General features: G+C 37.1%; 1 long non-coding RNA gene across 1 annotated transcript; it reads left to right on the forward strand.

Moving 5' to 3' along the window:
• The first annotated feature begins 299 nt into the window (after positions 1–299).
• Positions 300–16,933, forward strand: LOC120890833 (uncharacterized). Its single transcript, XR_013427931.1, has 4 exons — positions 300–558; positions 4,810–4,915; positions 10,124–10,223; positions 15,234–16,933. It is a non-coding gene; the product is annotated as an uncharacterized LOC120890833 (long non-coding RNA).
• Positions 16,934–27,846: the final 10,913 nt, after the last annotated feature.

The following is a 27,846-nucleotide window of genomic DNA, read 5'->3' on the forward strand; positions in this document are numbered from 1 at the left end:
TAATTTGCTTCTTTAAAGGTGACCTTTTAGGCCCAGCATAATTTCTTTCAGTCCTAGGTATGTATGCCTAAGTTAGTTTTCAAAGTCCCAGATTTTAGATTTTTTAAATAGCATTTTATCAGATTTTTCCAAGAACTTGCTGGAAAATTTTGTGCCCTATCTATCTTCTATTTCCAACCCACACATAGTACTCTGTTCCAGGACTTCTTTGGTCATTGGATTCTGATGAATTTGAAGAACTTACCAAGGTACTTCATGTTATTAAATGCTCCCAATGAGTCTTCATGTTTTATGTGAAATTCCATTAATTTGTAACTCAGGGTCATTGTGGTCAGACTAGCCGAGTCCACAGGGCAGCCAGAGGAATTTTCAGCAAGAAGGAAGCTAGAACACTCAGAAAAGAACATTTAACCAATATTGTTATTTGCTACCTAGAAGATGTGCTTAAAGAGATTTAAAGTCATTTCAAACCCTTTTCATATAAAAAAGCTGACAGATAAATTTACTGGATTTGGAAAAGAAATATGGCTTCTTCAGTCATGAACATGCAGTGACAAGGTATGACCAGATAAGCAGGAGAGCAGAGGAAATCAGTTCTCTTGCTTGTTATTGTGTAGACCTGATGTATGGTGAGCTTCCCATGAATACTCGTTGAGTGAGTATTGTTGTTAAGGAAGATTTTGCAAGACACCAGACAAAAATATCAAAAACAGCCTCTCAAAAGAATTTCAACTCTGAATTTACTTGGGCACTTCAAGGGGCAATGGAGACAATTAGTAACCAAATGCTTGTTCTCTCAAAGATTCCCTGTGTCCTTTTAATAATATACTTTATAATATAAAAAAAGCAGATGAAACCTTTTTTGTTTATGTGCCCCCTATTCTCAATAATACACCATGTGAAAACAATGGGATAATGTTAGCTGAGTAGTTTTGATTTCTTATCTTTAAAGAAATGGGGTTTTAACAGGTGAGTCTTGAAATCTATTTGAGTTATAATTTTGGATTTTCCCCTTTCTTTCTCCTCTATTCTTGTAATCCATTCCTACTAACTAGGCTTTATATGTGATCTTAAAGTAAGTTGCAAATAGGAATATAGAAAGAAAACAAGGCAGTCTAGTGAAGTATGAAGGGGCAGTTGAAGAAAGACTGAATCCCTGGCCCCTTATTTTGAAGAGTTTAACAGTATAAAGAATGGATTCTCCAACAAGACAGACAGAATTGCTTTTCCTTTGTACAGTGAGATAGGAGATAATGGTCTTGGACAGGTCTCTGAGGGTCTCATCTCTGGAAATCTCTGTGCAGGAGGACCTGCTTCAGCTGCTTCCTGTTCCCCACTCTGACCCTGGTACCTCACAAAGTAGCCACCCACTGCTCCCTTTTTCGTCCTTTAGAAAGAGGTCAACAGGCTTTCATAACCCCTCAGCTAATATTTGTCTTTATTTCTGTAGGTCAAGCAAGGATTTAATTCTGTTCTAGAAATAACCTTATTTTGGTACAAGCAGCTGTTGAGTTAGTATGGTGGTGAAGAAGGGTTATAAAATTTATTTGCTTGTATTTTCATGTTATAAAAGCAACCTACAGTATAATTATTCCATATATCAGTTCTAAAGTTAATAAGTTAGTCTTTCTGAGTTTGGGGGCATTATTTTTCAGTGAGTTCTGGAACATGTGTGAAAAAACTAATGTAAGATCTGGAAAGTAATTCTTTTAAAGATTAAGAATAGCACCTTGTTATATCTTAGGAACTTTGTGGATTAAAAATATATTTAAAAATTCACTTAAAATATAAATTAGCTTTAATCTTCTGGTGAGTTGGGAAAATCACACCTTCGATAATAATTATCTTTACTTGCAAACTAGATATGATTGAATACTACTTGGGGTAACACCATAAAAATTACAACTGGGGATCCAAATAAGTGTTCAGGTAACTAACTCAGGGGTTGGCTTGTAGATGGTGTTCAATAACTGTTGAATGAATAAAACTGAAGAAACTGCTGAGTGTTTTTAATGAGGTTTTTGATGCTAGCTGGATAAGACATGGCAAAAGCAAAAGTTACTTCATAGAGAAAACCATGGCATAGAGGACACTTGGAATTGACATGTGTTGAACTAAGGGTCATAGATCAGTTCAGCCTCTGGTACAAACCTTGTGTCTGTGGACAAGTCATTTTACCTTTGTGGATATCAGTTTCCTTTCTGTAAAACGAACAGGTTGTTAGTAGCTTTAAACTGTGGTTTTCTTGTTTCAAACTCAGTCTGAAGAAGAAATTCAGTATGCACAATAGGTAAAGGAAGAATGATCCTGGTGGGTTGAATCTGGGGAGAGGTGGGCAGTCTGAATTCCTGCATTCTCTGCTACCCCTCAGTCCCCACGGCACAGTTTGAAAGTGACTGGACATAATGATCTGTTAGGTTCCTCTCCAGCTGTGACATTCAAGGGCAGTGTTAATAATCAGTGCTACAAGGAGCTATCTGGAGACCAGTGGAGGGTACTTGAGGACACATTTTGAGAAGTACTTCTTTAGAGTGTCATCTTCTCCCCTCAAACCTGCTCTGGCTCCTGTACTCTCCAACCCAGCAGATGATGCCACAATCTATGTTGTCTCTTATGCCTGAAACCTGGGAATTATACAAAACTCCTCCCTCATAGTTCAAATCCAAAAAGTCACCAACTCTTCTCAGCTTTGACCTCTGAATATTTCTTTACTTCTCAGCTTAAATTTATTCTTCTCCAGCTCCATTTCCATCAGCAGAACTCAATCCCTTCTTTTTCTCTTGGACAATCACAGCAAATTCCTGATCTGTCTTCTCATCTTCAGTTACTTCTCCACATGGTCACTCCATTGCATAGTGTCTTTTAATTGTTCTTCATGGCTTAGACAAATCTAGTGTCCCTAGGAGGGCCAAGAAGGGTTTCCGTAGCCACTTTTCTTATCCACTTCTCCAGCCTCTCCATCTGTCATGGGCCATCTTCTAATATATGCTCTGGTAAAAATTAAGCTGCTTGTAATTCTTTGAATATACAGTTTGTTGGCTGAGTAAACCTTATCCAAAATGCCTGAGACCAGAAGTGTTTCAGATTCTGGAGTTTTTAATTTTTTTTTTATTTTGGAATGTTTGTATAGACTTTCCATATTTTGAAAAAACCAAAATTCAACATGTTTTAAAGTCTGGAACTTTTTGAGTATCTTGTTGGTGCTCAAAAGGTTTCTGATTCAAGGGCACTTTGGATTCTGGATTTTTGTATTTGGGAGGCTCAATCTGTACTTTATAGTTTGATGCCTTTTCCCTTTGGGTCATAATGGTTTTCCTCCATAATTCCCCCTCTCCTTCTTTACTGTAGCTGTTTTTTAATTTTTAAGACTCAGTACAAGCATCATCCTTATAGAAATTCTTTGATGACCCCAGGCTGAGCCAAGGGCTGTCTCTCTTAGGATTGCACATTGCTACCACATTATATTGAAATTATCCTTTGCATCTATCACCTACACTAAATTGTAACTCATTGGATACCAAATTTTCTTTCTTTCATTCCTCTTACTCCCTAGTGCTAGATACCCACTGGCTCTCAGTAAGTGGCTCATCACGGGATTCTCTGTCTTAACACATCATTGATTCAGTTTCACATGAGATCAGTCAAGAGATCAAAGTAGCCTTGAGGGCAAGTGAAAGTGAAGTAGAACACTTTCAGAATTTAAAAATCACTTTTGCACATAAAATAGTATTTATTCTATTCTAGTATTTATTATAAAAGTATTTACGTTTTAAAAATATGATTTTCTTTTCCTCTTAACAAACTGCATCATTTAAGAAAAGTCAAAATACACAAGTGAAGGACATTGCATAAATGCACTGAAGTAAACCTGTGGGTCTTTTGAGTAAATCCCAGTTGTTCTTTTGTCCTAACAAGGGCTTCATGGAGGGTGAATGCCTGCTGTGCCCCCAATGCTGGGCACACTTGAAACTCTCGGTCATTAAAGCAATCTTCTTGGTGTCATTCCCCTTCTTCTTGCCTGGTGCCAGGAATACCTGTAGCCTACATGGTACTTTGTGTATGGGGGAAGGCAACCCATCTGGGTGATCCTGCCCCAGGACTACAGAGCTTGGCAAGAAGACTGTGCCCTCATGAAAAGAAAAAGTTGACTGTTTTCTGGGCAGACAACATCCAAGGGAGTGAAGTTGAATTTGAGCCCCTCTGCCAGGTACCTTAGTGAAGTTCACAAATTTACACAGACTAATGCAAACAAAGAGCCACATATTTCTTCTTTGCCCCCAAAGTGTAATATGTGGCTGTCAACAAAACAGGAGAAGGAATGGTCATAGTTTCTTTGAAGAGCTTTTGGTGCTTTTAATTAAGCCTAGCTTGCTATTCTAATACGGCCAGACAGTGCCATGCTGTGGTGCTTTCTGACCTCTGACCTGGAGAAATCCCTTCTTTGTCACTTTGTATAGCTCATTTTGCTAAGTGACAAAGCTGAATCTATCACAACATGAGCTAAACAAAATGGTGATAGCCTGCTCATAAGCGTAGTGCCTCTTTCTGTTGACGCATTCTGTGGTTAGCATTATTCATGAGCAGTTAATTATTGGTCTTCGTGCATAAAATGAATATCATATTTGAGACAGATGTTTGTTTCATATATATTTTTTCAAAACTCTAGCTACTGAAATTGGCTGAAATTACTATCACAAATCACTGCATTTGTACATTTGGGGTCTTGTTCTGGCCCCTGAGCTGTAGGAACAGTGCACTGTTGTGGTCATATACATGCACATTGAACATACTTTTTCTGTTTTTTGACAGGATGGATGGAGTTACTTGAACTACTGTGCTCAGGCTGAAACAACTGCTGAGTTCCACCAGGGGCTGCTGTTGAACTTCTAAAAAAGATCATATTTTGGAGGAGAAGGTGGGGGAGTGGTGGATGGGGAGGGAGGAATTGGAATGGGGGAAGAGGAATGGAAAAAAAAATCTTGGATGAAAACCTGACATTTCTGTCTGAGGTGAAGCATGCTTTGCTGATGCCACACATGGAATGTTTCGGAAGTGTCAGTAATAAATACTTCTATCAGAAATCTTCATATTCTATATCTCTACTTATCATACCCCAAGGAAAGTCATACAAAGACATAGCTGTCAGGGTCTAATTTTGGATCTGAAAACTATGGCGGTTGTCAGGCATCTTTTCCCACGTGTGATATTTATCTTCTCTCGCAAACAAACTGAGTGCAGGGTGTTTAATTAATTTCCAAGTGTCTCCCATGGTAATTTTCCCTCTAATATATTAATACGATGATTTAAACCTTCATGCAGAGGCAGACTTTTGGTTGAAAATCACTAAAGGCTTAGGTGGTGTTTAGTGTTATCAATAAGCTACACGTTCGTTGGTTTACAAGGAATCAATAAAGTTGCCCTTTCCTCATTTTTATTTTTAGAGGCATCAATGGGATTTTATCTCTTTTAAGTATATTAAGGAAATCATGGGTGAGCTGATTTTCTTATTTTTCTTCTTGGAGGCAGTTTTTAGGCTGTTTGTCTTATTGCTTGTGTGGAAGACTTACTGTAAGAAAAGTTCTTGATTTGGGAGGAGTGAATTTTTTTTTCTTTAAGTATTCCTCTTCAGAAAAACTTGAGTTTTTAGTTTTATTTTTATAAAGATGCTATAAATAGACCACCAAATCAACTGGGGGAGACAGCAAGTGAACTCACCCTCTCTGTCAATATTTCTTTTAATAGAAAATATGGAATAAAAAGCATAACATAATAAAAGTTGTAAGGGTAGTAGTAAGTTGGAGTTATAATGTACATTTCTTGAATAGCAGATTTTAAAAACAAATGGACATGTGTTAATTAGCTAGATATAGCCATCTCACAATGTGTGTGTGTGTGTGTGTGTGTGTATAAATGTTGTTTTGGACATTACAAAACATTACATATATATGCATTACATATATACATATGATATTACCTGACAATTAAAAAAATAAATAAGTCTGAGCAGGGAACAAGAACCTGAATGACAATGATGTTTTCCACAATAAGAAGTCACTTTTGGTTTAGTTTTTAAAATTTATTTACTTTTATATTTGGCAATGCTTATGCCTTTGTTTAATATTATTATACTCTCAGCTAAAAGGTTGCCTCAAATTTCATAAAGATTTTTTTTCTGCATTCACCTTTAAGATATTTGATTACTGGGGTGATAGGGCAGTCCTTGAAATATTTATCTTTCTCTGAAAGAGACATTAAAACATCACTGGAACATCATGGAAAGAAATGGTAAATTCCTAGAATCTTAGGCTCTTAATTATTAGCACTTAAAGATTATATTTTGGAGATATAGAAATCTCCTTTCACACAGGTCTGGAGATCACATGTGTCATTTTCTTTTCTGTATGAGGATTTCTTTCTTCTTTCTCCAACCCCCAACATCTGTCATTCAAATATTTTTCCTAGATCCATTAGGAAAATTTAATAACCAAATATCTATCTAGTGACAAACGAATTTTTAAAGTTCAGCTGCTCTGTGTTAGTCATTTGTGTTTCCCCCTGTCCTGCCTGTTGTATGTAAGCACCACAAAAATCAACCTTTTAAACATAGATTGTTTCTGACAGCTTTTATTTTATGTGATTTCCAGGGGTTGGTATAAAAATGCTTCTTAATTGAAATAGTTCTCCTTTTTTGGTTTTTATTTTATTGTCCTTTACTTCTTGACATCTTGTACATTAAATCAGAGGCTGTTTTAGAGACATGAAATGACAGCTTCCTCAGAGCCCGATTCTGGATCCTGATAGATCTGCACTTCTCAAAGCCGGCAAGTTGCTCTCACCAGCCTGGGAGAAGCCTCCTGCTTGATGGGCGCGTCACCTAGAAACACAACATAAACTGCAGGTTAATCACCGAGGACCGGCTTGTGTCAATTCCGCGCCGCCCCGCGTCCTATGCACAAGGAATAAAGCCAAGAACTATTTTTTTTCTTTGCTATTTAATTTAACAGAATCTGGGCTCAACTTTAGTTTAAAATTATATTTCCTCTCGGCCAGGATAGAAAGGCCACTCGTGCAATTTAGTAGTGCGTTGTGAAGAAAAATCAAAGCATCCTCATGGAATATTTCCCCCATTGTATCTTCCCCTGATGAGAGAACACAGAAAGCGAAGGCGGTGAGACACAGGCGTGCACAGACAACCCATTTGTTACACTGAGATTCTGAGGGGAATGCTATTTGTGTTGCTCTGATGTTTTGGAGTTAGAAAAGGGTTATTTGGGAAAAAATGTATTTATATCAGTCAGTAGAAATAAAAATGAGACAGGATGCAAAAATATGATAGCACAGTAATGAACAGCGCAACAGATCAGACCCGTCCTCGTTAGAGGTAGAAAGCAAACATTTTATAATGGGAACGGTAACAAGATGAGTATTCTACATTTGTTTTTCAGTTCTACCTAACTCTTTGTAACTTTACAATGTAAGATTCAGAAATTGGAGCCAATTACCATAATATGTGGTGGTTTGGTGGGAGCATGTTCTACATCAGACAGTTAAAAGGTTTTATTGCTATTAGGAGCATGTTAATGCCCTTGATAATGTCTCTACTTGCTTTGTAATGTCTCTTGTTGAAGTATAGAATTCTTTTATCTTCTTATTACATTATGCAAAAACTTGAATTGAAAAGATATTTGCAGGAACATTTAAAGTAGTGCATCAATCAGCTTCAAAGAAGAGAAAATGTTCTCGGAATAGCTTATAAAAGGATAACTGTCAGTTTTATTTTGGATGAACAAAGGCGGCAACGTAAAAAGCACTTTATTGTAAAAGCATACTGTGCAATTCAATAAATATGCCATATAAATATAAAAGAGAAGAAAGTTCATAATTATCTTATGACTTAAATGTAATTTAAGTAATACTTTTAAAATGCATCTAGTGGTGAAGTACTCTTTTTTTTTCTACCAGGTTCCGAGTTCTAGCCTCCAAGTCCCCATTAGGTGATAACTTAACTCTCTCTCTGATAACGTAAGGATTTGAATGGATCAGTCGTGGTCCTGTTTTTAATATATCTTAGAAAGGTACAGAATGGAGTATATATGGAAAGCATTAGCAAAAATTTTAACAACCACTTAATGGGTACAAGCTTTTCAAAATGATTTGTTCTTATCTGCACAATACTCAATTGTTTCTCATTCAGTCAGAGCTGCTGTAAGACAATTTTGAATTTGAATGTAACTGTATTATGACTTGAGATGGCATTTCCAAGTGTTTTATGTTTGTTAGGAAAATCCATTAGCAGGATAATTTCTGGACTTTAAAAATCAGGGTGCTTTGTTACTTTTATATAAGGACACTTACACTTTCCTTATAATTAGAAATATTTTCTTGCCTTAGATGTTTTTTAAACTGTAAATGCTAACTTTATAACCTTATTTTTCAAATATGTTTCCTAGGTTATAAACTTTAACCTGACAAATGCTGCAGAAATGAGTCTTTTTGATGTTTTAAAAATTGAATATGCGAATTATCTATTTAAAGGAAATATTCAGATCCAACACAAGGAAACATAATGTAAATTTTCAGAATAGAAAGAAAACATCTATTGAACTGCATTTAGGCATGAACAGGTAGCTCCCTGAATGTGGAAGCCACTGGGTAAATATTTGTTGATTAAGTTTAGAATAGAAAAAGAAAAATATACTATTCAGTTAAAATCTGTCTTTTGTTTTGTGACCTGAGAAAGAGATGCTAGTCCCTTACTAAATATGAGAATATATTTTTTTCCCTCCCAGACTCAGGTATTTTCAAGATTCAAAAATTTCTTTTGAGATCAAATCACCGGGCTAATTCTCTCTTTCATACCACTGAGACTTATAAAATTATCTTAATGATGTAACATTTCTAAGGAAAAAAACTTCATTTGTTTTAAAACTACAAATATGGCACCTTGGAATATGGAATTCATAACTTTATTTGGGGCATCCTTTTGTTGGTGTCTTATTTCTCATGGCTATTGTACATGATGCCCAATTCATTAATTTTCTCCTCCTTTCTGTGGGTCACCTGCAGATTCTTTGTAGGAGCAGTACCCAATTGCTACTCTCTGAGATACCCCATCTTCTCATTGCTCCTTTCTCTTGGCCTGCTTGGGAACACTCTCATTTTGAAAGTACAAGGAAGATTATCTCATAAAAGAAATTTAATAACAACAGAACTTCTGAGATTTCAAAAACGTAGAATTCTTAAGTTATTGAACTATGGGAAAAGCTGTAATTTATAACCAGCAAGTTAGTATGTTGTACACATCTGTGTACTGTTTCAGAAAATAAAGGTTGTTACCATAGCAACTGCCACATAATATAGAACATACGTTATTTGTGAGATGCCAGGCTTCGTGTTAAAAAAAGAAGAAGAGGAAGAAGAAGAAGAAGAAAAACAAAACAAAACAAAACAACAACAACAAAAAATCCTCCCTCCTTGTGGCTGCTCCCTGATGTTTCAAGGATTTCTATCTTTTCTTTAGTATCATAAAGGATTTTCTTCTTCAGTGTCCTGTTATTTTAAATATTTTTTCTTACTCCCATTTCCTCAGACTTTCAGAGTTTTTAAGTGAAATTGATAAATTTGTATAGTACTGCTATGATCTGATGACCTCTGCCAAGATGTTTTTTCATTTAGCCTTATTTGGTTAATTTTTAAGGAATTGTAGCTAATATTTTAGATTTGGCAACATGGATATGGTAAGGACACATCTAATTACTGTGAATACAACAGGTAAATGTACCTGATAACATTCATTTGTTGGCTATTTGAGGATTTTACAATTTTGCATTGTATGACCATTTTGGTATTTTAACACTTTTTTTTTTAAAAAAATAGCAATATCATTTAGAAAGTATGGATATATTCAATATATGCCATTTCACCCTTGAAAATGTGTATGCCATATTTAATTTCATTGATCATTGTTTACATGGTATTCAAATGTCTTATGATGTCAAAAAATTTAAATCCTTAAAGAGAGTAGATAGATTTCCAGTCTTTCTTGGCAACTGGTATACCAAACAATAAGTTGACAAATAATTCTGATGTGTCAATTTTAATGAACTTCTGTTTTTTTGTATAGGTAGTAAAATGAATCAATAAAAGGAAGAAGGTAATGGAAAATACCATAGGAGCCACTCAACATGGTGGGGACAAGGGATCAGAACATCCCGCGGTTTAAAGTAAGAGTGTAGAAGCAGCTTGGCAGTGGAACAACAGTTCTGACTCTTGTTGGGTCCACTTTGTGTGGCAGAGATTTTTGAAATGCAGACACATTTGATGTAACAGAATTTTTCATGCATGGTGACTTGGTAGTCCAGATTCAACATATTATTGCTGTCATTGACATATTTTATTGGGTTAGATGTTTCCTGGGAAGCAGCATCTGTGTTTTCCTTTGCATGGACAGGATACTGGGTACTGGTTCTTAGAGAAAACGACCTCTGTGTCTTCAGAACTGTTCTGTGTCATAAAAATGTAATCTATATTAATCCTAAAAACAAAACACTTCTGATTAAGACTGGCAGAATGAAAAATACTCCTCCTTTCTTAAAAATAATAATCAATAAACATTTATTAAATATCCACCATGTGCCAGGCACAGTTTTGAGGATATAAAGATGGATAAGAGAGTTTCTCCATGTCCAGGGAAGTTACAATCAGGTATGGAAGCACATCTCTTGCTCATATAGTGATTGTATCCTATCACCTGGTTTTCCATAGGCCTCAATAGTCAACAACAAAAATAACAGTAATCATAGCCAACATTTATGAAACCCTTTTCTTTTTTTTTCTCATGGTGCTGGGGATTGAACCCAGGGCCTTGTGCATGTGAGGCCAGCAATCTACCAACTGAGCTGTATCCCTAGCCCCAGAACACTTGTTTTGACAGGTACCTCATATACCTTTTGCAATTTAATCCACACAACAATGCTATGAGGCTTTACTGACACGAAACTCAGTCTTGAAGAGCTCAAGTAACTTGTCTAATATTACACAGGGGATTGATAGTCTCATGCTTGCTACACCTAAAATAATACATCTTGACTACTTATCCCATCCATGCTGCAACTTTCTTCATTCTCAGCACCTTCATCTCCTACTGGGCTCAGCAACAGCTGCCTAATTGTCTTCTCAGCTCTACTTTGTCCCCATAGTCTATCTCTTCAAAGTTCCTAGAGTGGCCTTGTAAAAACATAGATCATGTGTCTTTCCTGCTCAGAACCCTTCCAGTGGCTTCTCATTACACTTAGAATACAGTGCTTATTATATTCTAGAATATATAGAATATACAGCTTAAAAGGCCCTGCAGAGTTGCCATCTCCAGTAGCAGAGTTGTTGTCTCCAGTAGCCCTTAAACTTCAGTGCTTGTTGCTCTCATCTAAGCTACTTCACTATGCTTTAGACCAGGGATCAACACACCTTTTTTTTTTTGTAAAGGGAAAGACTGTAAATATTTTTGGCTTGGCAAGCCATACAGTCATTATTGCAACTATTGAACTCTACTATTAGAGCAGAAAAGCAGCCACCGGTATTGAATTAACAAATGCAAGAGGTTGTGTCCCAATAAAACCTCCTTTACATAAATAGGCCGCAGGTGGATTTGTTCTGCAGGTTTGCACTCCTTGTTTTTAGACTTACTATCCTTGCTTTTGTTCCTTTGAGGCCCCCAAAGTTGGTTTGGATGCCATATTTAAGTGGTCCCATTCTACTCCATCTCTATGCATCATCTCCTGTTTTATTGTTTTCATAGCTCTAAGGGAAAAAGCTAACTTGCTTACTCTCTGTGTCCCCTACTGTAAGGCAAGCTCTGTGTGAGGAGCACTCTTTCATCTTGCTCACTGTACTATTTCTACCAACCAGAGCAGACACTATGCACAGAGCAGATGCTCAGTATACAGTTGCATCTAAATAGCGTACAAGCCCTGTCTGAAACCATAGCTTGTGCTTTTAGAGATTTCTCAAATCCCCTTCTGTAAAAGTGAGGTTATACCAGCATTTCTTTGAGGGCATTACCACATTGGACTCACAAAGTCTCACCGTGGTGTACTTCTTGTTGACTCAGGTTTTTTTTTTCCCCCATGGGCATGTGAGTAAGGCTGATATCTTACCCCATGCTGGTCACTGTGTATTGTCCCTCTTACACTATCTGTCACTGCCATTGCTGACACTGCTACCAAGTCTACTGGGTGTCAACACTTCCTTTAGGATCCTCTGTCATTTCTAATCTAGGTTCTGCACTCACTGGTCACCTTAGACGTCTTGTAACATCACCTCTGGGAACCACATAGGCTGTTTGGCATGACCATTGCTTCTGCTGGGCACTACTGAGCCGCTGCTAAGAGTCACTCCAAACACCATTGTCAAGCACCCAAACTTTCTGCTGGAATTGTCATTGTCTTCAGTCTCTCCTGATGTTGCCACTTCAAAGAACCAAGCTGCCTCCGGTCAATGTGGAGTGGGGAAGAAAACATTCTCCTGAGTTTTTTCTCAATATAGTGGTTCTGACTTAGTACTGCATGTGTCCCTACATGGTTGAGTTTTCATCAATCAATCTTCTCTTGCCAACATCTCTCTTCCTAAGTATGACAGCTGAACTTAAATGGTATTTATTGTGTGTCTGGCACCACTGGGAGAGCTTTATGTATATTAACTTCTCACAACAGACCCATGAGGCAAGAATATCAGTATCTTCATCTCCAGTGGGGCCAGAGAGGTTAACTGATTCACTTAAGGCCAACAGTAAGTGACAGACTTGACTGCAATTCAAGCTACTGGTCGTGTGGTTCATACAAGTCTATAAAAACCTAGGCATGTGTCCATGGGCAAAGCTGGAGGTAGATGCAAGGGGTTGATGCCCCACTATACTCCTGATGTCTCTCCTGGCTCTCATTACACAGTTACCTCCCTCAGTACCCATATGCAGTGCTTCATTGATTCATAACCACTGGTTTGCTAGATATATGTGATTATGTGTGACCTTAAGTTTTAGTTAGGACAGTTCTCTCCATACCCTTCCCAGAGAAAGGTACTCAGATAGATGCTTGAACTGTATAACACAGTGAAACTCAGGAAGGAAGTGAAATTTGGATTGCATTTTGCAAGATGAACATGGTTTTGCAAGTTGAGTACTTTGGAAAAGGACACAAACAGACCAAGAGTCCACTATAAACTGCATGTCATACAAGACAGGCAACTGACCAAGGCATGTGAGAGCTAAGGCTGAGAAAGGAGGATGGGCAGGATCTTGAAGAGCCTTAATATGTGGCAAAGAGTTTGAACTTGATTTTGTGGCAAAGAGAGGGCTGGAGAGGTGGGGGAACTAGCAACAGCTTTAGCACATTAGAGCTAGACATAGAAGAATGCTCTAATATTCTTTTTTTAAAATGAAAGTTTTCAATCTTTGGTTCAAAGCATACTTGATGTCTGCTTTGCCAGTGCATACTCTGTGGACTAACCTCTTGGAATATTAATCAGAACAAGATGCCACCTTCATGGTTCTAATGTGAATTAGTTATTTACAATGCCTCTTCCAGAATCAGTTCCCTTTTCTTCACTCATGATAAAGTTTCCCTGCTCCCACCCCTGCTCTGGAAGAAATGGAGGTGATTCCTTCAAATTGGTCTAATGGAGCAGCCCCAAGAAGTTCTAGAACTGCTGCTCTAGAGGATCCTACCCAGGCAGATGATGTCATACCTGATTGTCTTGAGTGACTATCTGGGTTAACTAGACTTTTGGGATCCTATAATAAATCTACCAGCCACCTCCCAGCTGTGAGAAATGAAACCAATCCTTAGTCTAGGAAGTCATCTGCCAAGCATGGTCATCGCTAACGACTCTCCAGTTTTCACGTAAACTTAATTAGGCTGCTATTTACATTTCACTTGACTTACTCTCAAGACTCCCTTCTAACTTGAAGACTAATGAAGTTCTTGTGACATCACAATGCTCCAACTGAAGTATGTCTTTCCTTTGGGAATTAAATGCTGGTTTCAAATTAATGAGTCTCTTTTACCCGAACTACTTTGGAATGTTACCAGCTCTGTCTGATTTTAGACTTATCTGATGTTGTCAGAACAGAGGTCTTAGTTCTTTGGAAAGTTTATATATAACTATGGAGGGAGAGCTAATCTAGTCAATCTGTTTCAGTGTGTCTGGTTATTCCGACTGCTTTCCCCGGTCTGCCCAGGGAGTGTGAGATTGGGAACAATTCCCAAGGCAGAACGGTGGTGCCCTACTCCCCAAAGAAGAGTGGCATGTAATTTAATGAGCATTTTGAGGAATTATGAAGAAATGCATAAAGAAACATTCACCATTTTTATAACTTGTTCCCTGTTTTCCCAGGGTCAATCTGGGTACATGCTTTTTTTCCCTATTTCTAACTTTTAAAACAGGATCCTTTTTCTCAAAGTCTTCAACGATTACTATATATAAAACAGATAAAAATGGAACTTTTGTGGTCAACGGGGGTTGTGAATCCTGAAGAATTTTTACCTGATGTCCCTATTCCTAACCCTACCATGCTCTTACCCCGCCCCTGCACAGCTTTAGGGAATTTGATATTAAATTTCCTGCTCCATGCCATCCATTAATTCTGACATAAGCTTTAAAAGTCATAGCTTATAAGAACAAAGATACAAAGAAACATTTAAAGAATGGTCAATTTTGCCTAAATAGTGAATTGCTCTACACTTCCCCTAATTACCACTGGAAATGTCCTGACCTCAGGATAGTATAAAAAACATCAAAATACAGTGGCTCTCAAAAGCATCCTGTTTGAGGGGCTTCTTTATCTCTTTCCATTTCTTCAACTCCCCAAATCATTCTTGGAATGTATTACTCTTTCCTCAAGAGGGAAAAAGGATCCTTTTGCATTAGCATTCATTATTGCTCGATTTTAAATGGTACTGAGAGCTGTCTATCCCAGGACTGCAAGTCAACAATAGCTGACTCACCACCATTTTTAGCCTAATTCAAACCTTTAAGGAGAATCAGGAATATAAATATTTGAAGTAACCCACACATTTAAAACTCATAAGAGAAAATAAGAAACATTATGTAATAAAGAAATATCAGAAAGCAGACTTCTGTGTAATTATGTTCAGCTCAGTTGATCAAAGATGGGTGGAAGAGGAAAGAAAGGTGAGGGACAGTTTGCCAATTCATGCACCCTTGTTTGTTTCTACTTGCAGTCTCTCTCATTTGTGAGGACCCTCACTGGATGGTCAGCATCCTTTCATTCATACCCTGACACCACCTGCTGAGCCACTAGAACAACCCGCATCTCTATAATGTGGCTGAGGCTCTCCTTTAACCCCGGGCCATGGGAGGTTTGTTTAGAAAAGTCCTCATCTTCCAGAGAGTACCCACTCTAAATCCATCTCTGCATTCAAGGAATGTTCCTGTGCTGTGGTGCTTTCACTCTTTTCAAGAAATGTTTTCTATGAATCAAGGAGAAAAATTAAAAATATTTGACTCTATCTTGGGTTTTAATTATTTTTTTCAACAGTTTTTGAGAAGTACTTTTCCCCTTATGAACTTGGCCCTGATAGAGAAATGACTATTTAGGACATTGTTTCCTAAGCTTTAGACATTCACACACCTCTTTCATAATCCTTGCATACCATCTGTGGTGCTTTTCCCAATATTTTTCTTTAAATCAACTTAAAATGGGAAAGCCTTATCCTAAGTTATAAAAGCACAAGTGTGCTATATTTTTAAAAAATAAACAGATAATAATTAAAATATTGGGGAATGTGGCAACTAAAATTATCTCACCAGTGGTAAATGTTCCACTGTTTGGGAAACTAATTTTAAAACATGGTCTTCTACTGGTTTATGACTTTGAATACAAACTTAGGGTTGAATGACTATTATTCAGTATGTATCCTAGAGGAAAAAATGGGAAAGAAGTAGCCTAGGAGGTTGAAAGGAACTTATATAGGCCGTAGGATAAAGTTTATTAAAAAGTAGATTTTTTTCCCCAATATAAATTACATGTATATGTATTTATCATATATGTATTTTATATTTATATATTATTGACATATTATCTATCTATCTACCTACATTACATTTATATCTGGTTTTGTGCAATGAATTTTTATTTGTTATCCTAAGTCTGTTGTCCAAAAGATGACAATCTATGAGGCATTATATAGGTAGTTTTTACATTAGTTTCAGCAAATAATCATTCTAGATAGCATTTCCTGAAGGTGTGGTGATCCTCTCATTTCCCTATATTTATTATTTCTTAAATAAACAAGGCTTCTGTGATAAAAAAAGATCACATTACATAATAATACTCTCAATCAACTGAGCACCTTTGTGGTTTCTCAGGAAAAAGATAAATAAGATTATATTATTACTTTATGGATTTCTGTTTGCCATAGAATTTCCTTTTCAGATTCCAGAGTAAATAGAACAAAGGATCAGTTTTTATAATTCATTTCTTTTCTCTAAGAGTATCTTCTGGTATCTCATTATTTGGAGATAGCTCTGCAAAGAAGAATTAAGAAAACAGAAAGGCATAGTTAATTGTGTAATTCATAGTAATAGTAATTTTAATGTTTTTTTTTTCTGTGAAAGACTGAATGGAAACATTTTCTCTTTTCCTCTCTTTTTTCTAAACTCATCGATGCACACAATGCATGTTCCACAATAGTCACAGTTATCATGGCTTTGGGGAAGCAGGGTTTCAAGTAAACATGCTGTAGAGAGTGTTTTATGAAAATTTTGACTTTCATGTTTGAGGATAATAAAAGGATTTCTTTGCTTCATAGAAAAGAAATTTTGAAAATGAACGACCGAATGGACCTGGCCCAGGGACACCTAGCTGAGACTGTCTCTGGGAAGAATGACATGCCTTCAGCATGAAGAAACTATAAGAAAAAGACATGTAATTAACCGGGGGGTGGGGTGGGGGTGACGGTGGGGGTGACAGGGGGGGTGGGAGGGGGGTGTGGGGGGGAACCAGAAACTGAGCCATTAAAGAGACTGTGATATGAGGAAAACATTGTACTGGAGATGTGACCGAAGATCTCAGATCTGAGAGCTGAAAGGGAATGAAACTAGTTAAAATTCCACTGCTCGTTCACTCCATGGGAGAAATAACATTCCCGTGTGTTGCCACTTGCCACTTCATTTTTAGAAACAATTAAAAGATGCAAATATTTATAAATCACTGTGTATGTTGTAATCCTATTTTGAAAACAAACATTGCCTTGCACTTTAAGTTCTCAATGCTGGTTGCTGTTGGAATTCAGGGGTTAAAGCAAGCCCTTAAAAATGAGCTCACTACTGCTACCCAGACAAAGAGATGCAACTCTGAGAGAGTGTGTTCTGTTTGCCTGCAAGCTGTTGCCTATGCCAAATGAGCATTTTAAAAACCATTCAAATTAAGTTGAAAATTTGTAATTATATTTTCCCTTTTAATTGTAACTTATGCAAATGTTATATTCCAGCTGTACAAATAATTTTCACTTCAGACTACAACATTCACATTAAATCTAGCATGTAACACCCTAATACAAGATTCTTCCCAAGCTGTAGTTGCAGATTTAGAAGGCTGGAGTTGGCTCGGTTAGTTATGGCTTCTGTTTGCTGTACCCTGCAGTTAAGTATAGATCGCAAAGTGGCAATAGAGAAGGGAGACACCTTTGCTATAATTTGCTGTAGACAATTTATGAATAGGACACAGAATGACAAAGAAACAAACAAAAAAAGGTACAAAGACGAAGAAACCTGGATGTTTGGTAAAGTAGACATTGTATCTTTGCTGTAATTGATGAATTCAGCTTCCAGTGCATTAGTTACAGGAAGGTGATGTATGTGACTCATTTGTTAATTGTCATGCATTTTAAACCACTTAGTGCAAACAGAAATTGAATATTTTCTATTTTCAATGAAAATTTCACTTGGAGAAATTGTATATAAAACCATTAGAATTTTTTAACCATTAATTTCAAATACATACATACACATATTATTTAAAGAATCACAAATGTCTAAGAAATAAAGCAGTAAAGGAAAAAACCTCATGTAAATGCAGCATATTGTTCTGATACTTAAAGGGGTCTTTTTGCATAAATCTTGGAAGGTTTTTCACATTCTTAGGAGGGAAACATGGGGTACCTTGGTTAACTTCAATTCAGTTGACTGCTGATCAGCTTTTTGTGTTCAACAGTATCCTGGAAGCAATGGAAGAGACCAGAGAAGAAAGTCTATTCAAATAATTCATCACCTTTGTCTATTAACTAGACACACTCATACAATAAGATGGACTATAAGAAAAAAAAAAACTGTTTGTGTTTATAGATCTAGCAGAGAGGTTAAGACTTTTCTTCTCAGTTGTGCAAACTGAGATTTAGTGTGGCTTAGTGACTCATTGAAGGCTGCAAATCCAATAGTGAACTTGTTTGAAAACATGTTCACTAGGTGGTCTAGCTTCTTTTGTGCTTACATTCATTAAAGCATTTGTCAACAGGAAGCTGCATGAGTAAAAGATTCTATTTCTTCAACGTGGCTTCTTCTTATATTTTCCCACGAAATAAACTTTGACTCAGTTGCAAAAGCATGTAGGTGTTTTAACACTTGCATAGGTTCTGGGTAGATATTGGAAGAGTTGGTTGATCTCCAATTAGCTCTAATTAGTTAAAATTGATCTTTAAACTCTAGAAAACTCAAGACAAAGATCCCAGAGCCCCGAAAAGTATGCTGGAAATCCATAGGCTTCAGGTCAAAGAGCAAATGACGAAAAGTCCAGATTGATTTTTTTAGTGAAAGGGCAAGGAGGTGCTAAAAAATAACGGCCATGGACAAAAACCTCTAGTGGTGTGTGAGTCATCATCTTGGGAATACTCATGGCCTGAGCCCTCTTTATTACTGCTCTTGGCACATTCTGTTATACAAGTAACTATGACAATGCCATATTCCCTTTACTTGTAGGAGAGTCTGGGTACTCACATAGGGCAACAAAGGTTGACGGTGTTAGGATTAGTGTGCTGCTCTGTGTGCAGTGATTTCCTATAGGGGGATGCCTATTTCTTATTTTTTTAAAAATATTTTTAGAGAGAGAGAGAGAATTTTTTAACATTTATTTTTTAGTTTTCGGCAGACACAACATCTTTGTTTGTATGTGGTGCTAAGGATCGAACCCAGGCCACACGCATGCCAGGCGAGTGTGCTACTACTTGAGCCACATCCCCAGCCCAGATACCTATTTCTTTGTAAACTCATTTCTTCTTTCACTGGCCGCTATATTCATTGACTCATTCATCATGTATGTTGGGGCACTTACTAGGTGCTAGGCAATATTAATACTGGGAAAACAGATAAACAAAGACAAAATTAAATCATGCATTTAATGAATATTCATTCTATATAAAAGCTGTGGTTTAATGGAACCAGAGATCCTTGACTTCTGGTCTCGGCCCTCATCCAGGAGGTCAGGTGTGCTACCTGTGTGCAAAGCTGGATTTGTTGGCTGAAATCACTTGTGTGTCTCATCTAGACATTATGAGCATAGATTTATAGAAGTAGACTCTTTCCATCTTTGTGTCTTACCAGAAGGGCAAGCATACACCCCTGAAGACACGGTGCATTGTCCATGGTGAGGCTGCGGTCAGAAAATGGATTCTGGTGTGGGCACATGGGGTTTGTATCCTGGCCCCACTATATGCTAGATGATTCTAATAAGCTAATTGAGTTCTAATAAAACTCATTGAGTTTTCTTATGAGTAAAATGAGTGCAATCTGGAAAGTCTGCTTTAAGATTAAATTTAAGTAAATACAGGTCCTCTTCTACTTACAGGGAGGTTACATTCAGATAAACCCATCATAAACTGAAAAATGTAATAAATAGCATTTAATACACCTAACTTACTGAATGTCTCAACTTTAGCAACACGGGACACTGTAGCATAGGGTGTTCACCATCACACTTGCATGGCTGACGGAGTTGCAGCTCACCACCCCAACCCAACACCTGAAGACAGCACCTACCACCCATCAACAGTCTGGGGAAATGTCAAAATCCAAAAACTGATGCATGGTTTCTACCAAACACCCTTTGTGTTTTTGTACCTTTGTAAAGTTGAAAAACCATTATATCTACCCATGATAAATCAGGGACCATGTCAATGCTTAGCACCCACTAAGGCCTGACAAATGATGGCTATTAGTAACATTTGTCCAACATCTGTTGTTCTCTCAATACCTGTTTCCATTTGCAAGTGATACCTCTTTCCTGACATGTATGACCTCGCCCCCACCTGATGTGTCCAGGACATCCTTTTGCTATTGAGCAGACATCTGCAGTTGGCGCTCATCCCTCGCTTCATTTGATACGCTGTGATTTTTGAATTTTCTAATCGTGCCAGTGACAGAGGCTCCTGAGCTTATCTCTGGATTCTTTCAGGGGGGACCTCCTGAGGTGCAGCCAAGCTGGCTCCTCTTCTCCCCAGGAGAGTGATTCTGGGATATAAATGACATCAGAGTTCCTTGGCCCTTTCTCCTGATCTCAGCCCCCACCTTCAGTCTCTGTTTTCCTTTCTCTTTCCCATCTACTCTTGAGACATTTACAAATATGCATTAGCTTTATGGTTCCTGACATGGAGATAAGAACATTATCTTTATTAACACTTGCAGTTTTTGTGGATTATAGATCTTTCCTGACCTCTTTAGTGCCCTGGGGTTTTCTGCTGCCATTTGTTTGTATAGTCTTCCACATTGATATAAAGCAGATAAATTGAGAAATCTGCTCAGCATTACTGTCCTGGAGATACTGGGAAACAAGCATTTCCACAGTTAATTGTGGTGTGTGTGTGTGTTTAATCGTAGCCTAATAAATTGCCTTAAAAATCCTTTCAAATTTGCTCTTGGAAAAGTCTCAGAATATCATCATGTTGGCTTCACATGTGGGCAGCTTCTGACCCTCAGAATATATGCTAAAAAGGAACAAGGGATCAAATTGTGTGGGGGAGGATAAGATTTTTTTTTTCTATTTTAGAAGTAGGATACATTCTTTTAAGTCTTGGAAACACATTAGGCATTTAGGGTAAGGAAAATCCCCACACAATATTGTAGCACCTTGGTGGATTAGAACCCACAACATAACATTTCATCCATCCTGCTGATTCCCTTTCTCTGAGAGACAGATCTGTCCAGAGCTTTGCAGTCTATAGGGTATGTAAGAATCACTGGAGTGTTTATTACAATGCTTGTTTCCAGACTCCAACATCAGGGTTTCTGATTCCCTGGGCAAGTGGGTCCTGGGACCCTGAATCCAGAACTGCCACACTACCCAGAGACTGCTTCATTCTCTCCTTTGGTTTCTGTTCTTGCCTTTGCCCATGCTTCCAGGCTTGGCTAAGGAAAGCTGGTGCAAGAGGAGGTGCCTGGCCAAACAGATGCAGCTGTGTCAGAGCTGTTTATTCAGAGCTCACAGGGCTGCCTAACACACGGTGCCATGAGGTTGTTGTTCAGGGAGACACCTATGATTCCATTAATTATTTAGGGATCCAAAGTAGCCACCATTAATGAATTTGAATGTATTACAATGATCCTAATCAGAGTAACAGATGCAAAATGACAATATGATACACACAATTTTCCCCCAGCGAGTTGCAAACTATTAAGGTCTGTTGCAGTCAATGAATCCAGATGCTTCCACACACTTACTGACCATGAAAGATCCTGGTTTCATTACATGAAAGAAAATAAGTTCATCCTGTCATCTTGCAGAGTTAAAGTGGGATCCAATTCAGCAGCTGGCAAGGCATCGTAAGTTGGTTTGCAATAATCCTGCTTCCGTTTCAGGATTGACTGAGTGGAAGAATTCTATTGCATCTGGGCTTATCATTCCCTTTACATTATTTTTATGCTTTCCCAGATGAGATGATTTGCTCCTGCTAAGAAAGCCTCAAATGGACTAAAGAAGTTTTATACTCAAACCATTTGAGAAAAAAAAAGTGAACTATTTTTATGGAGGGTAAATTCATTAAAATCAGGGTAACAAAACTAAAGTCAACCATAATAAAATGGGAGCCATAAAGGCTCTCAAGAGTATATTCCTTAAAATATTGTCAGGTTCCTGATATGAACGAGGCTATACATGGCTGCGTCTCCCCCACTTCTTGTCCTAGAAATTACACAAAAGAAAAAAAGAAAAACACATAAAGCAAACCAAAGAGTTTCTTCATTTTCGAAAACAAGATGAAACAAAACCAGGAGGCAGATATAAACCATAGACTCTGTAACACCTGTGAAGGCTGCCAAGAGATGCTGAAATTCTGCAGTAGCTGCACAGAAGGGGACGAAAGAGAAGCAGCGCAGAGAGAGCCCAGGAACGGCAGATCGCAAAAAGTGCAGCAAAAATGTTTATCCTGAAGGTGAAGGGCTCACTTGCCGTGCGAAAGTTAACAAAGTTGTTCAGGGGCTGAACAATTGGCAAGGTTGGTGTGGACGTGCTTTTCTCCTGGTTTGACTTTGAGAAACACAGAAGGCTGAACAAAAAAAAAAAAAAAAAAAAAATCTGAAGATGAGCTGTGTTTGAGGAAGAAGTCCATTTCCTGCAAAGGAGGGAATGGAGCCACCTGTTCCTCCCCAGTAAAATACCTCTTGAAAATAGATGGTTTAGAATAATGTAGCTCATTCAATGATATTATATATATATTTTAATAAGAACATCATATGGGAAAAATGGTGACATGAGCAGCAGCACTAACCAGCAGATGAAGAACATTCATAAGCAGATGAAGATAAGGTCCTTTAAAATTTACCTTGAATTAAAATAAAAATACACTCAGTGAAACAATCATCTCGATGAAGAAAGACCTCAAAGCAAACGTGTTCAAACAGGGACAAGAGGTAAGGATTTAATAGGAAATATGATGCGTAAGCTGAAATGAGGGGAATAAATAAATCATGGTATATAGACCAAATTGGAAAAAAATGTGAAGGAAAGAGATGCCAGTAACAGAAATAATGAACATAAAAGACAAGAAAATGAGAGATTGGATACATTCAATTGAAGTTTTAGAAGAAAAATATGGACAATGGAAGAAAACCCAAATGTTTAAAGATATAATACAGGAAAATTTTTTGATATTAAAATATGTGATTTTATCTGCTGAAAGGGCAATATGTATGCCCAGGAAAATTGACCTAGACTGTCACCATCAAGAAGTATCCTACTGAAATTATTGGACTCTAAAACATAAGGAAGAGTTTTTTGGGCAATAAAAGCAGGAAGTAAACTTAGAAGAAGAGTAATCAGGATTTTCATATCCACGGTGACATTAACACAAGCAGGTAGAGTAGAAATACTTACCAAATTCCACCTTCTCTGGGAGATCTCTGGACCACTGTAGCCATGAGCTTATTCTGACCAACAAATCAAGAGAGAAGTACTGCCAATCATGGGATGGCTTGTTTAACTGTGGCAAAAGAACCAACAGTAAGCTTTTTCTTTTTCTTTATGGGACTAAAATCTTTCATTAGGAAAAATTTCAAAATAGAAAAGTAAAGAGAATAATGAACTCACACATATCCATTATTCAGCTTCAACAATTATCATGGCCAGTGGTGCCTCCCCTATCATTCTCTTCCCATTTTCCAATTGAATAATAATAAATCATGTCATTTCATCCATAACTATTCAATATGTATCTTGAAAGCAGAGGAAATATTTTTAAAACCACAATACTAGTACCATTTCATACCTAAAAATAAATTATAGTAATTCTTGACTATTATCAAATATCCATTGTTTAATCATTCTGTGATTATATCATAAACATTTTTGATAGTTGATTTGTTTAATTGAGCTCCAAATAAGCGCCATACATTGCAGTTGATAATATCTTTGAGTTTCTATTAATGAATATGTTTTTCCTTCTTTCTTTTGAATTTTATTCTTAACTATGGTTAAATACACATAACAAAATGTGCAGTCTTCGTTATCTTTAAGTGTACAATTCACTATACCATATTCACTATATATTGTGCAACCAATATATCTTTTAAGGGAAAAACTTATATTCATTAAATGACAACTCTCCATTCCTCCCTTCTTTCATCCCCATTCTACTTTCTGTCTCTGAATATGGTTAATCTGGGAAACCTATATAAATGGAATCACATAGTATTTGTCTTTTTGTGATGGTATCAATTTTCTTAGGGTAATATTTTCAAGGTGCATCCAGCCTGTAACTTGTGTTAGAATTTTTTTCCTTTTTAAGGCTGAATAATATTCTACTGCATGGATAACATATCACATTTTGATTGTTCATCCATCCACTGATGATTGCTTGAGTTACCGTCTTTTAGCTATCATGAATAATGCTGCTATGGATGTGAATGTACAAATAAATCTTCAAACCCTGAGTATATTTCCAAAAGCAAAATTGTTGGATCATATGACAGTTTGTTTTGAATGTTTGAGGAACACCATATTGTTTATCACAGTGCCTACACCATTTTACAATTCCACCAATAGTTCACAAGAGTTCTAATAGCTCCACATTCTTTCCAACACTTGTTATTTTCTTTCTCCCTTATTTCCTTTCACTAATACCATTCTAATGATGCCTGTTGGTATATGGACATGGTTTTGATTTCTATTTCCATAATGATTAGTTATGTTTTGACTATTGTTTCATATATGTATCGGTCATTTATATATCATCTTTGGAGAAATGTCCATCCAAGATCCTTTCCCATATTTATTTGGATTTAAAAAAAATTATTATTGGGGCTGGGTGGTACAGCGCTTGCCTCACATGCGTAAGGCCCTGGGTTCGATCCTCAGCACCACATAAAAAAATAAACAAAATAAAACTAAAGATATTTAAAAAAATTATTATTGTTGTTGAGTTGTAGCAGTCATTCGATTCTGGATAGTAACTCCTCAGCAAAAATATTATGATTTGAAAATGTTTTCTTCCATTTCATGGGTTGGTTGTCTTCACTCAAATTGTGTCATTTGATGCACAAACATTTTTAATTCTGTTTTTGTCCAGTTTATATATTTTCTCTTTTATTGCTTGTGCTTAGAAGAGATAATTGACCAATTCAATGTCATAAAGCTTTTTATCCTATGGTTTTCTCTAAGTGTTTTAAGTTTTCACTATTATACTTGGGTTTTTGGTCCATTTTTAGTTAATTCTTGCACATGGCTTAAGATAAGGGACCAACTGCATTTCAATATGATCATGAGTTTAAATGCATTTAAAAGTGGAACCAAGATTAAGACAATTAGGGTGACACAAGAAAAAGCAGACACTACATGCTTGACAATGGAAGAATAATACAACTAACTGTAATGGAGAAAAGATGCAAAGAAGGTAGAATAGGTTTCTGTGTCCTCATTGGTAATAGCTATTCACTGGTGACAATTGAAGCAATAAAAGTGAAATGTTTACTTAGAAGTACAAGATAAATATACTGTTGTGTGGTGCATTTGTGTGGGGAAAGAGAGAGAAGCGGGTGGATGGGGGAAGAAAAAAGGGGAAGGAAGTGAAGGAGGAGGAAGAAAAGGAGAAAGAGAGAAACTAACAGAGACTGTTTAAAAACAGATTGAGGGGCTGGGGATGTGACTCAGAGGTAAAGTGTGTGTGTGTGAGGCCCTGGGATCAATCCCTAGAACTGCAAAGTAAGTAAATAAATAAAAATAGAAGACAGAGGGTCGTTTAGAAAGTCATAAACATGAACATAACCACTAGAATAAAATCCAAGTTTTTCAAATAGAAGAATAACTATACCCACATAAACACACATCCCTCCATCTCTTCCTTTGCTTTCTCAAAGTTGATCAATAATAAAAAACTAGACTTAAAAAGACAACATGTAAAATAACACAAAATAATACAAGCAAGCTGAACAAAATATATTGGTCACATTAAATGTTATATAAAGGAGCTTGACAAATATTAAATGAGGAAGATTTTTAAATTGGATTCTAAAGAAAAATCCTAACTCTATGCCATATTCAAAAGATAGACTTAAAATGATCCAGAAAAATTGAAAATAACAGAGTGAGCAAAAGAGGCAAATGTAAACTTGTAAAGTTGTATTCAGTTTGAAAACGTTAAATGAGACTGACAAAGGCATCTAAAAATATTTAGCCTGATTATTTATTGCTTCATAGCTAACTGTCCTAAACTTAGTGGAGTAAACTAATGACTATTATATCAAATTTTCAGATATTATGAAAATAAAGATAGAGTATAGCATAGATGGGTTGTCTCTGCTACAAAACATCTGAAGCCTCATCTGGGAAGATATGCATGATTGGGCACCTGAAGCATCTCCAGAATTTTCTCTCACATGGCTGGTAGGTCAGTTGGAATAACTGAAGTTTGGATCCAGTGCAGATTGTCAACCAAAACCCCTGAGCATGATTTGTCCATGTAGCCTGGACTCCCTCACAGTGTGGTGGCTTCAAGATTGTTGGACTTATCTTGCCACTCCAATAGCAAGTATCACCAGAGAACATGGAGGAGGCTACCTGGTCTTTGATGACTGTCTTAGTTAGTTTGAGCTGCTATAACAAAATACTGGAAACTGGATGGTTTATAAACAACAGAAATTTATTTCTCACAGTTCTGGAGGCAGGAAAGTTCAAGATGGTGACACTTCTGGACTGGATACTTGGCTAAGGAAATATCTAATCAAAGTGTGCAGGAGCAGCCTGGTTCTTCTTATAAAATTTAGGAAGAGAGAAATGATTTAAAGACAGTTGTTAATTGTTGAGCAGAATACCATATACTGGTTTTCAGTCCCAGAGGAACAAAACACTCCATCAGTTATCAATTCTGGGAAAGGATTTTAATTACTTCTGCCTCTTGCATCTTGGTGTTGAAATTTCTAAGGAAAGCACAATGCAATCTAGCACTGGATGTAGCTAAGGTTTTTGCATACATAGAAAAGATAGAGCAAGATCAGCTTCAGTGGTGTATAGCTGTTCCCCATGGCCATCAGGTCTCTCCTGGCAGCCAAAGCAAGGCAATTTGCTCATGCATAGCCATCATGTGCTGCAGAGAAAGGACTCCTTCTGTTGAGGAGTCTGAACTACTCCTAGGAGCAGGCCTGGGGGCCAACGATGTGTGTGCTGAAGTAGAACCAAGGAATATTCACTGAATCTGAACAAGAGAAAGATCCCAAACAAGGTAATATGCCTGACAAAGCCCTTGTGGGCACTTTATCTCTTGGTAAGGAAGTGTTCCAGGCTCTAGGTCTATTTATTGTGTGATTAAGTGGGGGTTGCGTAGTCTTCTATGCATATAAGACTCTTTTCTATCATCAATCCAGATGGAAGCAGAATTTAAAATATTAACAGACTCTGCACATTGCAAAGAAGGAGAATGTGTGCTGGGAAAGAACACCAAGGGTGTGGTCAAACAAATATCTGTTGAGGAGGTCAGTCTACCTTCCAGAAATTTCTACCTTCTGGAAAACACAAAACATGAACACAATTCAGTCAAGTTCCTTGCCGCATTTTGCTCTTCCTTATTTCCATCTGAGATGTCCTCCGCAGAATGATCTTTACTGTCCTTATTTCTACCAACATTCTACTCAGGATTGCGTAGATCCTCTCTGTGATTTGAGATGTTTGAGCTTTCTTCTTTTCTTCCTGGACTCTGACACAGTTGTCCTTAGTGGTCTCTTCATGGTAATGTAGACTTTTCTAATATGCACATCAAAATTCTTTCAGCCTCTATCTATTACCTGACTCAAAAGCTGCTTCCACATTTTGGTATTTGTTATAGCAGCATTCCCCCATTTTGCTACCAGTTTTCAATTTCA

This window comes from Ictidomys tridecemlineatus, chromosome 11, assembly GCF_052094955.1.
Source record: "Ictidomys tridecemlineatus isolate mIctTri1 chromosome 11, mIctTri1.hap1, whole genome shotgun sequence".
In the NCBI taxonomy this organism is placed as follows: domain Eukaryota; kingdom Metazoa; phylum Chordata; class Mammalia; order Rodentia; family Sciuridae; genus Ictidomys; species Ictidomys tridecemlineatus.